Below are 24,248 nucleotides of genomic sequence, written 5' to 3' on the forward strand. Positions count from 1 at the left end.
GTACAGAGGGGATGGGGGTGCGTATGGTTGTGGTTGTTTGATAGAGTGGGAGAGTGAGGCGAGTGGTGCATTTTAGTGTGTGGAAAGACCATGTGGCAGTTTGCTTTCATTATTATTAGTGTGGAATAAGAAAGTAAAGGACTATGGGAACCTTTCCGATTGGGGGAACAAGGCAGCGCTGTGTTTATGGAGATAAAATAAAGGAAGAGGGTTAGAGTATATTTAGAGGGACTGGGATCTCCTCACCTGATATAAAGGGGTTGTTTGTTTATTAATTTATAAAACGCACTGAACCCATGGGTATCTGGGTGCTATGCAGGTACGTTTAAAGGTTACATATGAGGTTACAATCGGTATCCAGTGATTCCCTCGAATACAAAGCATTGAATGCAAAAGCATCAAAAAAATGCATTTTTAAAGGTAAAGGTTTTATTTTTATTATAATGGGTTTGAAGGGGTAAAAAAACAGGGGTTGGGGGCACAACCCATTAAAAAAAAAAAATGAAAATAAATGCATTTTTTCAATGAATTTTTTTCTATGCTTTTGCATTCGATGCTATCACTATAAACTGTTACAATCATTATATACACATGAGCTTTCAATTTGCAGACATTGTTTACACTTTCAAATGTTACATATAAGGTTACAGTCTTTATATACCTGAGTTTCGAATTTGCAGATAGGAAATTTGCGGACATTATACACAAAAGAAATCTAGGCCGAGAAGAGGAACCCTGGAGCATCCAGCAACACTTCATGAGTCCTTGGTCAGTAGCCAGTGTTCAGTGTTTTTCCTAAAACTATGAAATGACTGGTCAGTTCTCAGATTCGTGGGAAGCAAGTTCCATAAATGGGCGACCATAAGATTGAATCTTGGCGCTAAGAGGCAGAAGGAATTGGCTGACCTAGTTGGGCGCGTGGATGTTTTTTTGGTAATGTTTTCCATGAGATAGCGTGGGACTGAGTTATGAAGGCACTTGTAGGTGAGGAAGACAGTTTTTAACTGAATTCTGTCATTAATAGTAAGCCCGTTAATGTTCCGTCTAGCCTCTGACATAGGTTGTCTCCTAGGTATGCTGAGGGCAGTTCTCAGGGCATTAGTTGAACGATACGTAGTAGTTTTGTCCTTTATTGATTTGTTATTGGGTTAGGCAGGACCGAGGAGGGGTCCATGGTGTGTTGGTATGGTATAGGATTGATGCCCTTCAAAAGGTTCTGTTTGCCCTGATGTAACCAGTGCGCGCTCCGTGGCAGTAGGGGTGGAATGCCCCTGCTGGCACATGTTTTTCCCTTTTTGTAAATAAAACTTTGTTTTGCTTGCAAAAGGCGTCAAGCTTTTCCCCTAGAGGGTTGCATTTATTCCGTGTCTGGTGGTCAGGAGGTCTGCCTTACACACGTGATAAGTAACACTGGCGAAATGATCGACCTGTATAAATGCAACTGACCTAAATTGCCATTTAGAGATTGCTTCATCTCGGATCGAGTTTGCGCATCCGTGCCTAAAATGAACAAGGCATAAATCCATCACCAAGCGATTAATGCATTTACCTAAAAGCACCTGTCTCAAGGTGTCTTCTGAGTTGTGCCACTCTATGCTCTGTCTTAAATCTAATCAGACTCATGGAGCCACTGACTGCGAGTCCTCTCTTGTTACGACACTGATGAAAAATAACACCAGTGGAAGTTTAATTGCTATCTGATGTGTGTAGTGCAAAGGTAGAGGAAGCTTAACCAATGCAACAGGGCAGATGCCGAAACCTAACAGAGTGAGAAACAACTATTTCAGTTTTCCCAGTATCATACTTCACCCTTCCAAGTAGTCGTTCCCACATTCCGTACCTGAAATAGGGCCTATTTGAAGAAGCCTGCGAGCATGCAACTTCCTTCTAATTGTGTCTGCCATATTGGAAACCATTTATATACTTGCGGAGGAGCCTCTGCGTAATGAGTGAGTTTCTTGATTGGCTAGTGTGGGCCTCGAGAGCCAGGTGTGAGCCCACTGCAACCTCCTGGACCTTCAATTGCCCGGTGAAGCCCTGCTGCTGACCTCCTTTTTCACCACGACAGAGGAGCTCTTACGGAATGACTTCTCCCCTTGGGTTAGTGGGACCAACTAACCCCGAGATCAACTCCACTTCGGCGCAATCCCAGACTTGTGGTGCCTCTCCGTTGCTGCAGAAGCCCAATGCCAGGGGTTGAGTGTCCTTAATCGAGTGCAATATCTGCCGTGGAACGAATCCCAAAGCCAAAAGCTCCAGGAGCCTTCTAAGGACACTCCAGAAGCAGAAAATCCGGATCCAGAGTCCCCTCACCAGAGTGCAGGGCCAAGGGAGCAAGGAAAGGCCAACCAGTGTTATCGTTCTGCATCAGTGCTGCTGAAACTAAGAAAACCTGTAACTGCCGACGACCTTCCTGAGTACTGCTGCAGGAGCCCTCCCGAAGTCCTCCCTCTTGTCCCCACGACTGAGGCTCAGGCTGCTTGGCTGTAGCAAGACGGAATACAGCTGGACCCCATTCTTCTAACCAAAGGTACTTTTTCGGGTTTGAGGGTCCTTACCTTCTTGCCTTAAGTCATGCTGCCTCACTTGAGACTTGCACCTACTTACTTTCTGAGTTGATTTCAACTCCCTCTTGTGTCCCTACAAGTGTTTCTTTTGAACCCTCTAACTTTGGTGTGCTTGCCAGTAAGTACAAATTTGACGATTACTTAATTGATATGGTGACTCCATTTGAGCGGCATGGCAACTGGAGGTGGTCGGCCGACAGGAGCTAATGTGACACATCCAAAAGCTGTATGACCCACCGTTCCGTGGACTTATTCAGCTCTTGATTTTTATGAGCAATTCTAATCAGTTGATTATATTGTTATTTTGTATGTCTTTTGAATACGATCAATTACTTATTTTAGTTCTTTTATTTTACCACAATGAATTTAAGTACAGAATGTATTGTAACCCATTATTGCCTTTTAACTGTATTACCACTATTTTCTTTTTCGATGTTTTAACATATTTGTTACATTCTTGTTTTAAATTGATGTTTTCTTTGTTGTCGAATAAAGCTTACAAGATGAAAGAAATGAAAATATGCATCTTTCATGTCTAGTTTAGTCACGGATATCCTCTCTTTATAAGTGGGATGACCCGCTGTGACGAGGTGGCTATCAGGAGACAGAAGGAATGAATAAAAAAGTTTTAATCATGTGTTTTGACGTTACGTAAGGGCGGAGTCAACAAAATGAAACAACAAGCAAGAAAGGACTCGGAGAGATCCATCGCTGAAGAAGTCCACTAGTGCAACCCGGAAGTTGAAACTGGGCATTTTGGCACAGAAGCCAAGCAAGTCCTCGAGAGGGATGAGGCGAGCCGAGGGATGCAAGTAACATGGCCAACTGATTGGTAAGGAGCCAACACACTGAGGTTAGAGAAGGGCCATGGGGGTGACGTGACCCATGGCGGGTGGACCGGATGGTACTGGAATGACGCTGTGACCGCCAGCAGTAACCAGCCGCCGAGCCATGCAAGAGAACAGAGAGGAGAAGCGAACAGCAGGAAGCGAGATACGCAGCCCATGAAGAACCGGTGAAGTATTCCTGCAAAGCAGGTAACAGGAAATACAGAAAGTCCGGGTGGGGACCGGGTGAAGGAAAAGTAAAGCAGGAATGTACCGGGAGTTACCTCCCATGGCACAGTGGTCAATCTCATACCACTGCTGAAGCTGAGATTAAGGAAGAGTGCATCAGGAGTTATCTCCCTCATCACAGAGGACTAGTCAAAACCACTGCTCAAATACGGTGCAAAGGGAGTCATCTCCCTCGTCGCAGTGACCAAGCAAATAGCACTGCTCCAGCAGAGGCCATCGTGAGTCATCTCCCTTATCGCAATGGCTCAACCACTACCACTGCTCAAGTAGACTGGTGAAAGGTTTACAAAGATACAGAGGAGCCTGCAAAAGATATTTATGATCCAGACATTAAAGGAAAGCTAAATGAGGCTTTGAGCTTTTCTATTTCCTGTAAATAGTTGAAGGGAGGGATAGAGGCTTTCTGTAAAAGTGCTGAAGGATAGCCATGGAGAACTTTGATAAAATAACAGGGGGAAGGGAGTCATTCCCCAGGCCCGGTTTTGAAGGGACTCTGAAATAATGATAACGATCAAACTGAAGCAAGACACCGGGAGAAGGGAGTCATTTTCCCGGTGAAGGAACTTTACTTTTGCTATGGGCCTTTGGTTTCAGTGTTAGGGTGATATTGCTAGATTTATGACAGAGGACAGAGAACATATTTATGGACGGATATTCTGATAGGCCCCTAAAGATTTCCTAGGTTGAGGCAGGGCAAGCCCTTAGAAGTAGGGAGAGATAGGTTTTTCTTTTATAAATTAAGGTGTGTAGCTCCATACATGACACCTCCTGGTCAGTCTCTTTCTACACCCCCTACCTAAAAAAGGTGGCCTTGTGTTTTGAAACCCTAAACCAGATGGCTTGTCCTTTCCGATCACTTCTTCTCCCATTCTAGGTAAGGGGGAAGGTTCATTTTTCACCTGGTCTTCAACAGGCTTCTCATAGAAAGCCTGCAAAAGGTTCCCCGAGTGCCTAGCAGGACAGGAAGGGGGGGGTGTGGGGTGAACCGAAACTCCCCTGACACTCGCCCTGCAGTGTGCCAGGTTGAAACCAGTTCAGACTGGGAGACTGGCTGTCACCATTGGACAGCCTCCCCCAAGTTTGAATGGTGCATGGGACATGACTGGTTAAATCCTGCGTCCCTGGAGCATAAACACCCAGTCAACCACTGGAACAAGAGGATTCCAAAGAAGAGGACAAAGGAGGACGGCGCCAGCACTTCCAATGACCGGCAGAGCCAGTTGAGTCACAGCTGCTGTCCGAACCTCGTCACTCCAATCGACAGGGAAGATCAGAAGAAGACTACTTCCTCCCATAGACTGATGGGCCTAATCAGTCTTGAGACAAGCTAAAATGTACGCCATCCCCAGAAGGGTTGCAACTTCCCATGCTTGACACCCTCCAATACCAGGGGTCCTGTGCTGCATCATTGTGCAACGTCTCCGGAAGCACAGTTTTGCCTGCAACTTTGAGGGCATCCTTCCAAGTCTGCAACAACTCTAATTAGCTCCAGAGATTCCCCTCACCAGAGGCGAGGATCGCGAAACATAGTAGAGTTGACCGCCGCAACAACTGTCTATCCACCAAGCCTGCATAAGGCCCCAACAATCCATCACCCTGAAGATCCGTTACTGGGCGTCCCTCTGTATGAGTGCTGTTGCAAGATCCACCAAAGTAACCTTCCAGTTATTGGGGCCGAAGAACAGGAGACCAGGTCTGCGGTCACCTCACCACTGCAACCATCCTCCAACAACTGCTTCTTCATTCAAAGGTACTGTTGACCCCTGGTATAACCTACCTGGGGCCTGCTTGTGTGGATCCTGTGACTCTGGGGGCTGCAGATAGCTTGTATCCTGCTACCCCTCAGGTCTCCATATAGTAACATTAGGGGAACGGCCCTTTGTACTCTTAGCAGTAAAACCACCAGCCCTCGCATGCTTATCCTTGGCGCATCCGTTCAGTGGGTCATCCTGAGCCTACTTGTACCTAACAAATGTGCTAATCTGCAACTCTAGGGGATCCCTCCTGGACCCTAGTACTCTGAACACTGTGTTTTGCTTCTTCCTGCCTTTTCCTGGCCAACCCCGCAGCCACTGTTGGCCTAGTGGCCCCTCTGTTTGTTTGTTTGTTTGTTTGTTTAATTTATTTGGTAATGCGCTCCGAGCCCGTGGGCATCTGGGCGCAGCAGTACAAGAGGACTCGAAACTTAGTTACAAAGCCTGACACAGGCTGTTACAGAAAAACAGTGGTTGGTTACAGTAGGTGATACAATGCATATAGAATATCAAGTTTAAATGCAAAGAGAGCAGCATTATAACAGGTTGTGCCGTTACCACTAGGGTGAGGGACGTTGCATGTCGTTGTTGTGCAGCCATTTGAGAGCGTAGGATCTGAATCTTGTGTAGGGTAAAGGGCATCTAAGGTCGGGTGGGAGTGTGTTCCATGATTGTGCAGCTCTAACTGGGAAACTTGCACCGCCCGCTGTGGTAAGTTTGAATCTGGGGACTTCCAGTAGGAAGGTATTGGCAGATCTCGTCAGTCGGTTAGAGGGTCTCCAGTTGATTCTTTCCGCTAGGTAGGAGGATGCTTGATTGTTGAGGCATTTAGAAGTGAGGGAGATAGTTTTAAGAAGGATTCTGTCCTTTATCTTTAGCCAATGGGCTTCAATCCGATGTTTGGAGATATGTTCTCTGCGTGGGATGTTCAGAGCTGCTCTAAGAGCGTTATTTTGCAATCTCTGGAGTTTGTCAGTGACCGACTTGTTGGCACCTGAGTATAAGGCGTTGCAATAGTCGAGTCTAGACATGACAAGGGCATTGGCCAAGGTGAGGCAGCTGGCACTGGACAGGAAGGGTCTGGCGGCACGGATGAGTTTACACGTGTAGGTGGTTGAGGAGGCGAGGGAATTCACTTGCTTTTTGAGGGTGAGAGCTGAGTCAAGGTAAAAACCCAACGTTTTGACCTCGCGCATAACCTTAATAGTATTGTTATCAATGTTAAATGAGGTGTAGTCCGGGGTGAGTTTGGATAGTTTGTGGTCTGAACCGAGGAGCAGGATTTCAGTTTTATCGTCGTTCAGGCAGAGGCCATGTGTGGCCATCCATGCTTGAATGAGGATGTAAATTTTGTTCACCAGAGCCAGGTCCACTTCGTAGTTGCCCGAAAGGGGTACGAGGATCTGGGTGTCATCTGCGTAATTAGTGTAGGTGACGCCCAGACTGTCCAACTTGTCGAACAATGGCTTGGTGAAGATATTGTACATAGTGGGTGATACACAGGAACCCTGTGGGACTCCACATGTGATTTGGATGGGGTCAGCACAGGTAGTGGAGGAGAACACTCTCATAGTCCGGTTGGCTAGAAAGGATTGGACCCAAGCTATAGCGTCTCCTGTGATGTTGGCAGCCAGCTTGAGGTGGTTGCATAAGACTGCATGGTCCACCAAATCAAAAGCTGCTGACAAGTCCAGTAAGAGTAGCAACGCTGTTTTCCCATTATCCTTAAATTCCTCAATTTTGGTTTTGAGGTCTATCAGGGCAGTTTCCGTGCCATGGAGCGGGCGGAAGCCCAATTGGCGCGAGCCTAGTAGATGATAAGCTTCTAGGTACTCTTGAATTTGGAGATAGGCTACTCTGTCGATAATTTTTAGTAGGAAGGGCACTGTGGTAATGGGCCTATAGTTAGTCAGGATCGAGGGTTTGTTTTTTGAGAAGGGGGAGGACCCAGGATTCTTTTAAGTTGGCTGGCACTGTGTTAGATTTGAAGGATGAGTTAATGAGCTTTGAGATGAAAGGGGCTAAGTCTCTGGCAGCGTCCTTTATTATTTGAGCTGGGCAGCTGTCGCCCTTACAGTTAGAGGGCTTCAGTGAGAGGATGGCCTTTTCAGTGTCGATGATGGAGATCGGTTTAAAGCTAAAAGGGGGGATAGTGGTAGGTTCAGTAACTGGAGGCAGTTGTTGATCAGTAAGAGAGAGGGCGTCTTTTTTGTTCGTTATTTTAAGTTGGAGGGTGGAGATTTTGTTAGATAGGGCATTCTGTATATTAGTGCACCATATCTTGTCCTTTGGGACCGTGTCAGATGGTTGGATAGGGGATTCCATTTCCCGGAGGATGGCAAATAGTTCCTTGGTATTCGATTTGGCATTGGTAATTCTGTCATTGAATACATTTCTTTTGGTGTTGATGATTTCAGACTTGTAGTGTTTTGTAGCTTGGGTTAACTTGGCTTTGTTGTCGTTAGTGGGCGAATTACGCCAGATGGTTTGGAGTTTTCGTTTCCGCTTTCTAAGGTCCTTAAGGTGGGGGGTGAACCAGGCGTTGAGGTGGGCTTCTTGCTTAGCTTTGCGTAATTTTGCAGGTGCAATGGTGTCTAGTGCGTGAGACATAGCTTTGTTAAAGGTGTCTACTAGTATATCTGGGTCAGTGTTGTCCTTCAGACCGTTAATAGTGGGGAGGAGGAGGGGGATACGTTTTTCTGTAGTAATATCTTTTTTATTTCTGGTGGGGAGTGGTGGTATCATTTTGATAGTCTTGGGGCTGGGGAGGTCAAGTGTGGCAGTGAAATTTATTAGAAAGTGGTCGGTCCATAGTTGAGGGGTGATGGAGGTGATGACTATGTGACAGTTGAGTTCTGAGACCCAGTCAAGGGTTCTGCCTTTAGCATGTGTGGGGGAGAGAATTTTTTGGGTAAGGCCTTGGTCATTTAGGATAGCTGTTATAGAAAGGGCATTTTTATTGCCTGGCTCATTGAAGCCGATGTTGAAGTCGCCCATCAGCAGCGTTTGCGAGTGTTTTTGGGTATTGTTCGCTATGAGGGTAGTAAGGTCATCTTCAAAGGTTCCCAGGGGACCTGGGGGCCTGTAGATCAGGTGAATGGCTAGCGTGCGGTTATTGGAGAGTTGCATTTTTGCTGAGAGTACTTCGCAGGAAGCGCAGGGGTGCGAGGTGGTGAGTCGGATAGGCAAGGTGGTTTTCGCGATGATTGCTAGGCAACCGCCTTTAGCATTGGGTCTGTCTACTCTGTGGATCTGGTAGTTGTCAGGTATGGCTAACATCAGTGAGGGTCCTGCTGCCTCATGGAGCCAGGTTTCTGTTACGGCAAGGAAGTCAATGCTACTGTTGTTTAGTATGTCAGCAATTTCAATTGCATGAGCTACCATGGATCTGTCATTGATAAGGGATCCAGTAAGAGTTAGGGTGTTGTTGGGAATGGGATGACTTACGAGTCTTTTTGTGTGCTTATTTTTACTCTGGCGTATCTTTTGGTAGGGGTGAGTAGGAGTTAGGGTTGGAGTTAAAGGTGTCATAGCTAGAGTTTGCTTATCCATGTGTGTCTGTAGAGATGGGAGTCTAGCAGTATTGTTCGTACTGTTTCTTTTAGGTTCGTAAATGCAAGGTAGCCTTGCCCTGAGTCTCAGGTTTCTATCAATGGGGGGGTGAGTGCTGAGGGTAGCAAAGGTCATGATTGTAGCTAGGAGGGTCGAGGAGGTCAAGTTTCTGCACATGGTAGTTGGTGTGGTCCGCAGATGCACTTTACTTTCCTTGTTTGGTTGAGATGTCTGGCTAGGGTGGCACAAAAGTATAGTGCAGGTGGCTGGTTGAAGCTGGGGCTGCGCCTAGTGATAGAGGGCTTCGAGAGACTAGCACAAGATAGGGTTGGTCTATTAAGACAGGATTGGGTTGAGGTTTTAAAAAGTTATTAAGTGTTTGGAAAGTTTGCATATGTTTCCGGTTGTGATTGTTACTTTAAAAGCTTCTCTGAAGTGATTACCCTAAGTGCATCTGTGGTTTACCATTGACACAGTATTGCAACTGATCCTATTCAGTATGTATGTTTGATTTTTAGTACCTACCTGAACTTAGAACTGTAAGTGTGCCTTTCGTGTATATTATGTATATTTGTATATAACTTCTAAGCGTGTAAGTGTATTCTTGAAACAAGGTATGCTCTGAGGTCTTTATACCCAACTACAGCCCTCTCCCTCCTTAGATGAAGCCTGGCTGCTCGCCACTCTAACATACCCTTGGGTAGTTCAGGCTGATCCTAAGAGGTATAGCCCTGTGTACCCAAGGTGGCCTTTCTTAGGTCTTGTCCCAAACAATGACTTTTGTAAAAATAAAATGAACACTTTCCCTCAGCCAGCCTTCTTCTTTGAGGTTTCCTATACCACTGTGGGACCCAGATTGGGCTTTTATCTTTCTTAATGCGCCCTGGGGTGTGCTTTCTTTTAGCCTGCATTGGGCTTTCAGATTTCCTACCCAGCCCAGGGATTTGGTTTCTCTCAGCCACCCTTGTGCCGTCAGGTTCTCAACCCCAGCCCTGGGGTTTGGTTTCTCTCAGCCCGCCTTGTACCTTCAGGTTCTCTACCCCAGCCCTGGGGTTTGGTTTCTTTCAGACTGCCTTGTACCTTCAGGTTCTCTACCCCAGCCCTGGGGTTTGGTTTCTCTCAGCCCGCCTTGTACCTTCAGGTTCTCTACCCCAGCCCTGGGGTTTGGTTTCTTTCAGACTGCCTTGTACCTTCAGGTTCTCTACCCCAGCCCTGGGGTTTGGTTTCTTTCAGACTGCCTTGTGCCTTCAGGTTCTCTACCCAGCCCTGCGGTTTGGTTTCTCTCAGCCCGTCTTGTGCCTTCAGGTTCTCTACCCAGCCCTGGGGCTTGGTTTCTCTCAGCCTGCCTTGTGCCGTCAGGTTCTCTACCCCAACCCTGGGGTTTGGTTTCTCTCAGCCCGCCTTGTACCTTCAGGTTCTCTACCCCAGCCCTGGGGTTTGGTTTCTCTCAGCCCGTCTTGTGCCTTCAGGTTCTCTACCCAGCCCTGGGGCTTGGTTTCTCTCAGCCTGCCTTGTGCCGTCAGGTTCTCTACCCCAACCCTGGGGTTTGGTTTCTCTCAGCCCGCCTTGTACCTTCAGGTTCTCTACCCCAGCCCTGGGGTTTGGTTTCTCTCAGCCAGCCTTGTGCCTTCAGGTTCTCTACCCCAGCCCTGGGGTTTGGTTTCTCTCAGCCCGTCTTGTGCCTTCAGGTTCTCTACCCAGCCCTGGGGCTTGGTTTCTCTCAGCCTGCCTTGTGCCGTCAGGTTCTCTACCCCAACCCTGGGGTTTGGTTTCTCTCAGCCCGCCTTGTACCTTCAGGTTCTCTACCCCAGCCCTGGGGTTTGGTTTCTCTCAGCCAGCCTTGTGCCTTCAGGTTCTCTACCCCAGCCCTGGGGTTTGGTTTCTCTCAGCCCGTCTTGTGCCTTCAGGTTCTCTACCCAGCCCTGGGGCTTGGTTTCTCTCAGCCTGCCTTGTGCCGTCAGGTTCTCTACCCCAACCCTGGGGTTTGGTTTCTCTCAGCCCGCCTTGTACCTTCAGGTTCTCTACCCCAGCCCTGGGGTTTGGTTTCTCTCAGCCAGCCTTGTGCCTTCAGGTTCTCTACTCAGCCCTGGGGTTTGGTTTCTCTCACCCTGCCTTGTGCCTTCAGGTTCTCTACCCCAGCCCTGGGGTTTGGTTTCTTTCAGACTGCCTTGTGCCTTCAGGTTCTCTACCCAGCCCTGCGGTTTGGTTTCTCTCAGCCCGCCTTGTGCCTTCAGGTTCTCTACCCAGCCCTGGGGTTTGGTTTCTCTCAGCCCGCCTTGTGCCTTCAGGTTCTCTACCCAGCCCTGGGGCTTGGTTTCTCTCAGCCTGCCTTGTGGCTTCAGGTTCTCTACCCCAGCCCTGGGGTTTGGTTTCTCTCAGCCTGCCTTGTGCCTTCCTGGGGTTTGGTTTCTCTCAGCCCGCCTTGTGCCTTCAGGTTCTCCACCTCAGCCCTGGGGTTTGCTTTTCTCTGCCCGCCTTGTGCCGTCAAGTTCTCTACCCCAGCCCTGGTGTTTGGTTTCTCTCAGCCCGTCGTGTGCCTTCAGGTTCTCTACCCCAGCCCTGGGGTTTGGTTTCTCTCAGCCCGCCTTGTGCCTTCAGGTGCTCTACCCCAGCCCTGGGATTTGGTTTCTCTCAGCCCGCCCTGTGCCTTCAGGTTCTCTACCCCAGCCTTGGGGTTTGGTTTCTCTCAGCCCGCCTTGTGCCTTCAGGTTCTCTACCCCAGCCCTGTGGTTTGGTTTCTCTCAGACTGCCTTGTGCCTTCAGGTTCTCTACCCAGCTCTGCGGTTTGGTTTCTCTCAGCCCGCCTTGTGCCTTCAGGTTCTCTACCCCAGTCCTGGGGTTTGGTTTCTCTCAGCCCACCTTGTGCCTTCAGGTTCTCTACCCAGCCCTGGGGTTTGGTTTCTCTCAGCCCGCCTTGTGCCTTCAGGTTCTCTACCCCAGCCCTGGGGTTAGGTTTCTATCAGCCCGCCTTGTGCCTTCAGGTTCTCTACCCCAGCCCTGGTGTTTGGTTTCTCTCAACCCGCCTTGTGCCTTCAGGTTCTCTACCCCAGCCCTGGTGTTTGGTTTCTCTCAACCCGCCTTGTGCCTTCAGGTTCTCTACCCCAGCCCTGGGGTTTGGTTTCTCTCAACCCGCCTTGTGCCTTTAGGTTCTCTACCCAGCCCTGGTGTTTGGTTTCTCTCAGCCCGCCTTGTGCCTTCAGGTTCTCTACCCCAGCCCTGGGGTTTGGTTTCTCTCAGCCCACCTTGTGCCTTCAGGTTCTCTACCCAGCCCTGGGGTTTGGTTTCTCTCAGCCCACCTTGTGCCTTCAGGTTCTTTACCCCAGCCCTGGGGTTTGGTTTCTATCAGCCCGCCTTGTGCCTTCAGGTTCTCTACCCCAGCCCTGGTGTTTGGTTTCTCTCAACCCGCCTTGTGCCTTCAGGTTCTCTACCCAGCCCTGGGATTTGGTTTCTCTCAGCCCGCCTTGTGCCTTCAGGTTCTCTACCCCAGCCCAGGGGTTTGGTTTCTCTCAGCCCCCCTTGTGCCTTCAGGTTCTCTACCTCAGCCCTGGGGTTTGGTTTCTCTCAGCCCGCCTTGTGCCTTCTGGTTCTCTATCTCAGCCCTGGGGTTTGGTTTCTCTCAGCCCGCCTTGTGCTTTCAGGTTCTATACCTCAGCCCTGGGGTTTGGTTTCTCTCAGCCCGTCTTGTGCCTTCAGGTTCTCTACCCAACCCTGGGGTTTGGTTTCTCTCAGCCCGCCTTGTGCCTTCAGGTTCTCTACCTCAGCCCTGGGGTTTGGTTTCTCTCAGCCCGCCTTGTGCCTTCAGGTTCTCTGCCTCAGCCCTGGCGTTTGGTTTCTCTCAGCCCGCCTTGGACTTTCAGCGTACTTACCACGCCCTGGGATATGATTCCTTGTGGCATTCCATCTACCCATTTCCTGGAGCCACAGTGTACCTCTTTTCCATGGGCGGAGCGCCTCAAAAGACTCTGGGAGTTCAGCGACTGCTGTACCACTTCTTTGGCTCCCTTCAGGCATCATGTGTTGGGCAGAGATCGCCCTGTCATCCCTTAGGCTAACGTCGGCATCTGGGAACCAGCGTCTTTGTGCTCTGGTGTGCTGCCTCTCATACAGCAAGGGCTCTGCATTTTTCCTCTGGGCTGGGCGCTTCCGGCTTCTGCTCTGGCACGGCTGGTAGCACTCTGCAGGCTCTGCCACGGTTCTCTTTGCCATGCCTGGTGCAGGCTCTTGCACTTCCTGCCAGAGCTCCCTCTCCTCCCCTCTCCTCTCCTCTCCTCTCCTCTCTGGCTCCCTGGGCTCCTCTGCTCCCAGTCTTCAATGTCAATTGGTACTTCTCTCTCTCTGAAAAGGGGTGGGCAGGCCAGTGTTCCCTCGATCCAGGTGAATGCTGTGCACACAGAGGGTAAGAAATCATGCCAACTATTCTTAGAGGAAGTTTTAAGTCATTAAACAAGTTAAGTCCCATTATAGCCAACAAACATATTGGGATCTTGAGAATAAAGAGCTGTCCCGGGAGGATAGCTCAGCGGCAACATGCTCGCCTTGGAAGCAAGACAACGCGAAGCAACACAGGTTCGATCACCAGGTCTATGCTTAGAAACCTCTGAGTACTTAAGTGTGTTATAAATACGCAACTAAGACAATCAATTCCTGTAACAGCGCCTCGATGCCCGCGGGCTGTGTGAGTGCTTTAAAAATGCAAAAATAAATAGAAAAAAGAGAAGATTACTGATATACCTTTTAGGGGATCTCCTGTCCTCAAAGGGGGGTCACCTTCCGTGGCATCCCGCTTGACCGGACCCTTGGGGGTGTTAAGATTAACAGACTCACCTCCCTAGTCCCATAGGTGGGTGCTCCACCTTGGGTAGAGGGGACGAATTCCCCTTTAGTGCCTGGTGGTATAGGGAGCTTGCAGGTCATTGCACAGACTTGTCAGAATCCTTCGGCAGCCCTGTGAGGTCCCTCTGTTGGCCGCATATGGATGCGACTTCTTCAAGCTGCTCTCCCTTTCCCCGTCGTGGATCAATGAAGCCGGTGGCACTTGTCTGCAGGGTTGTCACAGCTTTTCTTTGTGGTTATGATACGATATGGCATTTATAACGCGCCTATACACAAGTGTTTCAAGGCGCGACACGGCAAGGGAAGACAGACACCGATCCTACTAGGCCAAGTGTCACTCAGATCGTGATTCTCTCTTTGTGTGGCTGTCTGATGAGGTGGGTTCGTAGTGATCAGGGTTCAGTTTTGTCATCACGAATGTAGGGCGCTGGATCTAGATTCCCACTTTGAAGTTTGTTCTTGGTTTCTCACTTGGCTGATGTGTCTCCAAAAGAAACAGAGACAGTGGCTAGTATCTTGTATCTGTGGCCAGGCTTGAGGCAGAGGGGCACTGCTGAGATACATGCTGGTACAAAGCGGGGGCAGGAATTGGAGCCCTCTCAGCTGCCACCGTCCACATAAGTGGTAGGACTGGCTCTGGATTGCTCTTTGGCAGGCCCTCCACCCCCAGCTGAGAGGATTCCCAATGCTTGTGTAAGGGTATAGAAGTATGAGACGGACCAAGAGGTGGCATGGTTTTGGTTATAAACTTGTATTGAGCTTTGCAAAAACCTAACTGTCCCTAACTGTATGAGGGGTTTCCCTGCTTCAACCTAAAACTAAGGAAGTGTTAGAATGTCTGCCAAATAATGTTCATCCTCCTGGTCCAAAACCTTACTTCTATCCTTTACACTTAAACCGAAGAAGGCTAAATAAAGTAACGTTTTCTGCCAGGAGAATGATTCCCTTTTTCCGGTATTTGGCGTAGTTAAAAGTTTAAGAGAATGTCCCCTTTTCTTGGCACCGTTCAGACAAAAAAAGATCTTAAACCAGGAGACTGCCTCCCATCTCGTGGTGTACACAGAAAAGTTTGCTTTACAAAAAGGCACACACCAGGTGTAATGACTCCCTTCCCCTGACATCCTGTGGACTTCTATATTAACTCAGCTTTCAGATTCTTCAGCAGGAGAATGCTTCCCCTTCTCCTGGTGTCTATGGATGTATCATAGTGTCCACACACTCCAGACCAGGGGGAATGACTCTCGTCCCCTGACGTTCTGTGGACTTCTATATTAACTTAGCTTTCAGATTCTTCAGCAGGAGAATGCTTCCCCTTCTCCTGGTGTCTATGGATGTATCATGGTGTTCTAATGCTCACCTGATATCCATGGGGACGCCACTCAGCCCTGGTTGGACCTCTCGCACTTCCGAACCCCTCCTTTGGAATTGGTTCAGCTGAGGATTGGGTCTGCAATACAGGAATAACAGATCTATGATTTGACTGTCTCTTGTGGCTTGATTCCCGCCTCCCTTGAAAACCAAACCTTCCCCTTAGGGCTTCTCCTCACCTTGCTTTTTTGTATGATGCGATCTCCGTCCTGCTTCTCGGTGCAGGGGCGCGTAGCTGGTGTGGGCACATCATGACCTAGTTGCTTCACTGGTGCACTGGTTCGAGTCGGGACCTGCTGCGACTCCGGTTCGTTAAGGTAAATTTGCTGTTTTTTCAGTCTTGATAATCTGTCCTTCTTTCTTTCTCTTGTCCCTTAATTAAGTCTCTGCTTCTTCCTCTAGGTGTGGGAAGAGGTTGTTGGTGTCGTGCTGATTGGAGTTGAAAACGAGGCGGTGAGTGAATGCGCTTTGCGTGGCACTATTTAGTCTTTTTCTTGTGCTGACCTGTATTTCCCCTCTTTCTTGTAGGTCGCTGTACTGTTCCAGAATGGATGCAGACCGAGAGAGCACTAGGCGGTGAGTAAATGTGCAGTGCGCAGTGTTTTCTCCTCTTTTATGCGTTAACCTGTGTTTCCTCTCTTTCGGTAGGTCGCTGCAAGGTTCCGGAATGGAAGCTGACCAAGAGTGACTCAAATTAGGTAAGCGTCTTGTGGTTCTTGCTGTTTTTGGATGGAAATACGTAAACGCTTACTAATGCTATTTTCGCTCCCTTCTTTCCAGGTCGGGGAGCTACGGAGTAGGATGTGGCGCCGAGATGCTGGTGTTCTCTGAGCGATGGATTGAAGACAGGACACTACTCACAGGTAAGCGTCACTAAAGATGTTCTCATTCTTTCAGGCACGCCGCTCCAGGAAGGCAGGCAAGGAACTCAGGAGACCGAGCTGAACATGGTGAGCGTCACGCTCTAACCGTAGAGTAACGCGAAGCGTGTTCCTCTGCCTAGGCGTGGCTTACATAGCCCCAGGTATTCCAAGGCCCGACCACACCCAAAATACTAGACCGCATAGCACAGTTCTTAGAACTGAGCTATGTGGGCTCCTCCATGTTGCACAAAAGCTCATTAATAAGTCCAGGGTGCATGTTGTCCTCACATTATGAGCCTGGTGCCAAAGGCGCCAGGACGAACTCCAGGAGAGTCTTTGGTGAGATGGAAAGGCCTGTAAGGCCATAATGGGGTTTTGTAGCCTGGCCCCAGTGACTTGCCAATGAGGGTTATGGGCATGAATCATGACAGGTGTCTACACACTCCGGACCAGGGGGAATGACTCCCTTCCCCTGACGTTCTGTGGACTTCTATATTAGCCCAGCTTTCACATTCTTCACCAGGAGAATGCTTCCCTTCGCCTGGTGTCTATGGATGTATCAGAGTCCACAGACTCCAGACCAGGGGAATGACTGTTAGGCAGAATCCTGTGCAGTTCCCTTGGGGACCACTGCAAGAAGATTAAGAATACAGGAGTAAGCAGTAAACACAATTGGTAGCAGTCTGTACCACCCAGATTTACCTGGTAGCTGGGGTTTTTCTGGTATGCAGAAAAACCCCCATTCAACAGCCTAGCAGTCACTCATACATGCTAAGTGGTGAGCCGGGCGGCTCACCACTGGGCCAATCAGAACAGAGTGCGACTTGAGTTGCTAAGGCAACGCAGTCCAGGGTGCCCATTCCCCCACCCACACATCCTGTGGAACACAGAAAGAGTGGCACCAGTTGGAGGGCTTCTGTGGAGAAGCCCGCCAAAAAAGTGGAACAAAGGGCCCAACTTTGGTTGGAGTTACAGAGACAGACACGAACGCCGTTTTAGAAAAGAGTTCTGGCGAAAAGACCCAACTGGTGATTTTATATTAAATAAATAAACCGGCGGTATCTTTAACATTGCACCAAAAAGTGGTACGTTTAAAATCAATGGGAAAATCCCATAGGTAATATTCCGGTGGAATATTTTGCGTGGTAACCACTGCCACCAGCCAGAAACTCGACAAGGGGGGACTGGACAGTGCCTCCTTGGAAATAGACCCAGGGGCAATCGAATTAACCCCTTCCAGTACTTTCACAATATGATGGTTTGTACTGGTTCTGTTCACAATTTTGGACTAGTAAAGTCAATGGTGACTTTACATGCCCTGGGAGACAGTAGTCAGTCCCAGGGTATGGAGTCTATGTTTGGGGGTCACTATGACACCCCTGTGTTACTGCACTGAGGGTGCTGTGTAACACATACACTAAAACAGATGATACCCTATGGAGTAAGAAACCCCATAGCCCAAAAGCACACAAAAAGTCAGACATACCTCAAATCATGTCCAAGAGTGGGAGGAAAAGAGTCTCACTCTAGCAGGAGAAAAAAACAAACCCCAAAAATCCAGCAAAGCTGCTGGGGGACTCACTAGGTTTGGGAAGTTAGCCTTATAAGAGAATTCTCCCTAACAATGACTCCCTTCCCCCGGTTCTTGACATATAACTTGTAATGTCCTTAACTCCTGCCAGCTCCGCAATTCAGTTGGCCCCTGTTCCCAGGCTCTTACAATGTCCCAACTCTTTCTAGGAGTTTCAGGGATGTCCCTCTGGTCACTGAATTGGGGAAAGCTTTCCTTATCCTGTATTGCACTTGGCTTTTGGTTGCCTTCTCTTATCCAGTATTCAGTGGCCTTCCTGTGGCCACCGTGTTGAGGACATTGTCCTTTGTTGCTTCTTTCAACTATTTCAGGAACCCGCACTCTCTGGTGGTCAGTGGTTTCTATCGCTATACTGAGATGAGGAAGTACTCCTCAGATCCACTCTCTATTCGTTATAGGGACCCCAACCCTTCTTGGGCCACTTTCAGGCTCCACCACAGTGATGGCTGGAAGCTTAGATCCCTCAACCCTTTCCTTGTCCCCACAAGTCCACCATGCCTCCAGTTACCTGTTGAGAGCAGCTTGCATGGTGGCAGTTTTTCTAGGGACTGACGTCCGTCTTTTCCTTGCTTCACATGGTCTTCTCTGGTTTTGCGGGATGTCGCGTCTGTCGGCTCCCTGCAGTCTCAGCAATGTTGTAGGACCACATGCTCCACGCCGTACGGGAGGTCACGCCACTGTCTCACCTTCTTCCACCGATCGTTGGGTCCGCTGCCGTCGGACCCGCTGGAGACGCTTCCTGCTCACGTCTACAAGTCTCTGGTCTTCCCGCATCTGGATTCCCACGCTTGGCAGCTTACTCGCCTCTCACTGCTCCAGGGCTGGCTTGACCCAGCTGGGCATGACAGTTTTTTAGTCCTTTGTCTCGTCTTCTACTTTGCTGCGAGCTCCTACCTGGTAGAAAGTACTTTGTTCCTTTTGACATTTGCATCTTTATGCCTCCTTGGGGCCTCCTATTGTCAGTACTTGCTTGACTAGTAGTTTTCATATTTTCTGTGCTCTTCTTCGTCCTAGTCTTTTCTACCTGGGCCGTACTGCAGGTATTACAATAGTACATATGTTTATCCTCAAGAAAGGGGTTTGTGATGGAAGGGGGGGCAGAGGATATTGGGGTGTGACGTCAACAGAGGGCCTATACCCTAGGTGCTCGTACCTGTCCGCAGGTGGGGAGTTTCTCCGCATGAGGTCATCCCGCATTAAACCACCCCTAGGGGGGGCTATTGGGTTGCAACTGCACCTCCCTGGGCTCATCACGCTCGTCAAACATTGCACTGTGCAGTTTTTAATGTTGTGTATTATGTAATAAGTGCATATTTGACCGGGTAGGGATCTGGATGTGTAACATAATTCACAAATATATTTTTCAGTATATCAGTGTGGGGAGTTTTGTACAGATAAGTGTATGGACAAATTGTACCTTCTTGTCAGCCTGCTACCCCTGCTGTTGAGAGTTAAACCTTTTTGCTCGGTCCATGTTACATGCCTTTAATTAAGTTTTGGTTTCCCTTTCTTGTCAGTTGTGTTAGCCCCTCATTAAAGTCAGTGGTTGTAGATTCCTCAACAGAGGGTTGTATAAGAACTGCCGTAACTTAACCAATCAGAAATAGTCTTAGAAATACATTTATTTTAATTTCTGTATTGAGCCACCCGCCCATGGGCCTCAGGGCGCACACAAAACACAAGCAACAAGACACACAAACAATGAGTTACAGAGGGGGAAAGGCAGAGGACAGTATGTTTTAGATGGGCTTCAGGTTAAACAGGAGGTACGTAATCCGTTTCTTAAAGTCCTTGAGAGAAATGGCCAGTCTTAGATCCAGGGCAAGCTTATTCCAGGCTAAGCTGGTTCTGCCGAAGCTTGTCAATATGATTCTCGGTTGCGCCAGTTTATGTGAATCGTAAGATCGTAAGTTGCGTCTCAAAGCGAGAGGCACAAGCCAGTTAGCTAGATACTGAGGTACGTCATTATTTTGGCACTTGAACGCGAGCGATAGTAGGTCATGAGTAACACGATGTTTCACAGGTAACCAGTGCAATTCCCTCCTTGCCTTGGTGATATCGTCTCTCTTGGATAGGCCATCTACTGCCCGAACAGCAACATTGATGTTATTTTTTAGGTACCCAACAATATACTGTTGTAGTAATCAAGGCGTGAGTTAACTAAGGCTGTAGCCAAAAGTGATCTATTGCTCAAAGAGTGAAAGGGTGCATGTAGTTAAGAAGTCCGTGGCATGTTTGTTTGGCCTCTGTCTGGAAGCAAGGATTAAAAGCTCTGTTTTTAAGAGCAAGGGAGTTATTCACCATCCATTCCTGAACAGACTTATACATGTGATTGATGGAATGAGAGTCTTAATTGTAACAGCCGGACAATTCCAGTGTGACCTTGTATGTGTCATCGAGGAGTGTAAGTAGGGTCATGGTGTAAATGTTGAACAGTGGCAGGGAGACGCAAGACCCCTGAGGGACCCTACAGGTGACTTTAGCCACGGTGGACCTAGCATCACCTATTGCTACCCTTGGATTCCTGGGAACAAGAAAAGAGGAAAGCCAGAGTGTTGCAGAACTGTAAGAGTGTGCATGCTCAGTTACTTTTGCCGCTAGAATTGAATGATCTACCAAATCGAAGGCCGCAGAGAGCTCTAAAGGCATAAGAAGGGATGTTGACAAGGTTGGGCTTCAGATCCAGCATGGCAGTTTCGGTATCATGCTGGTCCCTGAAGCCCAAGTGAATTGGATTAAGGATATTGTTGCCTTCGATAAACTCTTGAAGCAGGGTGTAGGCAACACGATCTAGAATGTTCAGCAAGAAAGGAACATTTGTTATTTGTTATCAGTCCAGGGTATATGAAAGAGCTGGAGAGATATCAGAAAGGAGGAGAATCCTGGTGCAGGCAGACATGCTGCAAACCGTCCCCATTACACAGAGAGGAACCACAGAAGTAAGACTGACGAGAGCTCCTACTCACCTGGGAGAAGGTGGAACGCTGGAGAAATCTGAAGGTGACCAATTAAGCAATAAGCCCAGAGCTGTGGGGGGGGCATTACCCCTTGTGGAAATGACCCGGGATCCATCGTTTACAGGCCACGGTACTAACCTGGTAGAGAACTTGAAGTGCTGGAGAAAGGTGTGCGTAACTATCAAGACCTGGAGACTCCACAGTGGTGGCCTGCTTAAAGCTGCACCTGTAAAAACTCCCAGACCCTTGGGGAATTGGCAGGTGTCACTCTATGACTTACTACCAGTGACCCCTAGAAAACAGGTGTAAACCTTGACACATGACAGGACGGTGGTATAATATCTACTGCTTGACATGCGTGACGGGGATGATACCCACTGAAGTTGTTGTGGATCTTAAAGGCAAGATCCAGGTGGGTCCAGTTGTGATTACTGTAAATTCAAGGTCCAGGAGGGACCATTTGGGACACCTCAAACCAGGGTCGAGTAGAGACCACTTGTAACTTTTAAACCTAAGGTACAGGAGGAACCAGTTGTAAAACCTGAACCCCAAGGGTCAAGGAGGGACTTGTTTTAAAGTGTGAACCCAAGGTCCAGGATGGTCGTCTTGTATATGTCTCAGGCTAATGTCCAACCAAGAGGGACCTGTCCTGAAGACCTGAGAAAGTTAGGATCTAGAAGAGATGCAGTGCATTCCCTAAGTAGTCAGTACTGAGAGAGATGCATTGGTGAACCTGACAGGACCAGAGGGGAAGAAACGAATTATGAAATGCTGCTAAGCTTTGCGACGGTCCTTAAGGCAGCCAGTGGGAATCAGCTTTCCTAGAAGAGGTCCTGGAAACGAGAGGTGAAAGCAAAGACATCAATGGAGAAGTCAAAACTTCTGGGAGACTTCTGCTTCCATGCAAAGGGATCCTTCGACCCATTGGCTTTCCATTCACTGTGGAGCTTATGCCACCTCACAGGACCAAGGAACATTGCGGTTTTGGATCTGTTAACTGTCCTTCGGTTAACATAATACCCCCATTCTAGTCCAACTGAGAACTTCCACCGGTTTCTTTTCAGCCAGCCATCCACCACCCCTTCTCTTTCTGCTCACCCACCTACTCTTCTCTCTCTCTCTGGGCCTGTACCATTTCTTCATTGTCTTCACTTGCTTATTTCTTCTACTCCCACATCATGCAACTTGATTAGGGTCTATTCCTCCTTCTACTCATTCTTCTCCTTCTCTCATAGCCTTCAGTTTTAACTTAGTCTAACTTCTGCATCAGTCTCCGGCCACCCCATCTTCCTCCTAACCCTCTGCACCTAATCCTTTCAAAATATACACTTCTATGCTTCCAGGATCTCCACCTTAATCTATACCCCTCACCTACCGCATAACACCTGCTCCTTTCTACCCCACCTCCCATAACTCTTTCACTTGGCCTCAAGAATGCACAATCCCTCTGCAAGTCTTTCTACTTCACTAACCACTTCGACCATATCACCCTCAATTTTCACTTCTTGCCATCACAGAAACCTCAATCTTCCCACATGACTGTGCTACACTAGCAGCTCTACCCACCGACTGCTACATTCTCCCACTCTCCAGGACCTGTTGGGAATGGCAGCAGTGTTGGGTTGCTTATAAAAAAGGCCCTCAACACTGCCCCTTTACCCGCTATGACATCAACTATTCCTCTTTTGAATATGCCACTATTCAGCTACCCCCTCCTACTCTCTACTCCTAGACTGTTCTAGCTCTCTATCGAACGACCCCCACTTCCTCTCTACTACTCCTTCCCTGATCTGACCCTTCTTGAGACACTTCCTACCGACATCCCCATTGTCATGCTGGGATGGGGAATAGGGCTTTAACCCTCCCATGCCCTCTGCAGGCACCCACCTTGAACTTAAATCCCTCCTATCTGACCACTCCCTCTACTCCATGCATGACCAGCCTATCTACTCTGGTGGGATCTCTCCTGGCCTTGTCTTTCTCTCTTATTCACTCTCACCCTCTATCACCCCCATTGCTCACTTGAACATTTCTGTCCCTTTATCTTCTACTCATCTACCCTTGAATAACTGAAGAGGAAATTCAGGTAGGACTTTCTTGCCCCTTACCTTGATGTGAGGACCTCACGCCTTTCTCTTTCCTCTATTCATGAGTCTTCCATGGGCCGTGCCTTCTCCGACTTTCACTATGCAGTTAGGACTCAATTTCGACCAACACTATCCTGCTTGCACATTCACACCCTCCCGTCCTCAGCCTTGAATCAACCCTGAAATTCAGAGCCTCAAAACCTTTGCTGATGCAAATTACAGACACCTTACTTACTCCTGGCCTACAGAAATGTCCTTGCTGCCCTAACCTCATCACTGGACTCTGCCAAATGCTCCTACTTCACAAACCCAATATCTTCTCTTTGCAATGACCCCACCAAACTCATCTGTCCTCCAATCTGCAATTGCTCACACCCTCCAAGCAAAAACCATTGCTGCCTCCCTTTCTGGCTTTGTTCACTTTTCCTCTAAAATCTCTAAAAAGTGTGACACACTCACAGCACTCTTCTTCCTCCCCAACCGCTTTCTGCCCACCACTTCTCTCTCTACCTCTTCTATGCTCAACTACTTCTCCTCTACCTCTCCTTCGTAGTGCCACTCATCTTGCGCCATCAAACCTTTTGCTCCTCAAACGGTCAAAGACCTCAATCACTTGCCCATACCTCTCTGAGCTTCTTTACCTCTCTCTTCACTGGACTCTTCCCTTACGCCTTGAAATTTGCAACTGCCTTACCCCTATTGAAGAAACCCTCTGCTAACCCAAACATCCCAGCAAACTGGCCCCTAGTGGTCTCCTTCCCCATTATTCAAAAGTCCTTGAGTGGGTGGTCTTCAACCGCTTCACTAAGTACCTTGAGAATAATATCCTTGGAGATCCAATTCAATCTGGTTTGTGGTAGTAAACACTTCCCTGAGACTGCCTTCATGCATGACTCCAACTTTCTCTCTAGTGCTCACCACTCCAAACTCTCTTTTATAATCATCCTTTTGGACCTTTATGCCACTTCCGACACTGTCAACCATTCCTCTCTCTCTCCGCTTCACTCTCCAGGACCTTGTGTTTCCCAAGACTGCTCTTGCCTGGATCACCTCCTACCTGGAAGATTGTGTCACAATCACTTTCTGATTCCCAAGAATTACTATTCCCACTCTCCTCACCTGTGTCGGATGAGTCCGTGGAGAAGTCGTTCTGCAGGTCCTTACACCAAGCGTGGGGATCTTCCAGGTTTTTTTGTTTTTTGAGCAGTGGCTTGCCGCAGATGGAAGCCGCAATCACAATTGCCAAGTTGTGATGGACACCCCCTTCCGGGACAGCCGAAAAGGGTAAAAAGCCAAGAGGCAAAAAAAAACCCGAAGGAGAATTGTAGTCCCATCCTGTGGTTGCCTTATGGATTCCAGGGAAGAACGTAATGTAGAAGGTAACTGAATCTTCACAATGTTCGCATGTGAGGTCCAGCAGAAGGAAGGACTGGAGCAATTAGAGTCACAACGGGTAAGTAAAAAGAAGCCGAAGGCGGAAATGAGAACTCTAGGAAGCCTTCACAAAAAGCGGGGAGGGCAGAAAGGACAGGCGGTGATAGTAAATGGAGACAACAAAAGTAAGAAAGAGGGAAAGCCTAACAGAAAGGAAAAAAAGAGG

The 24,248-nt window shown here is 48.5% G+C and overlaps 1 protein-coding gene across 20 annotated transcripts in view; it reads right to left on the minus strand.

The window, feature by feature from the left end:
• MACF1 (microtubule actin crosslinking factor 1) overlaps positions 1 to 24,248 on the minus strand; it is a 1,825,008-nt gene that overhangs the window by 1,068,249 nt on the left and 732,511 nt on the right. The gene's annotated exons all lie outside the window — the stretch shown is intronic.

Source organism: Ambystoma mexicanum, chromosome 11, assembly GCF_040938575.1.
Source record: "Ambystoma mexicanum isolate Mex_15411 chromosome 11, UKY_AmexF1_1, whole genome shotgun sequence".
Classification (NCBI taxonomy): Eukaryota; Metazoa; Chordata; class Amphibia; order Caudata; family Ambystomatidae; genus Ambystoma; species Ambystoma mexicanum.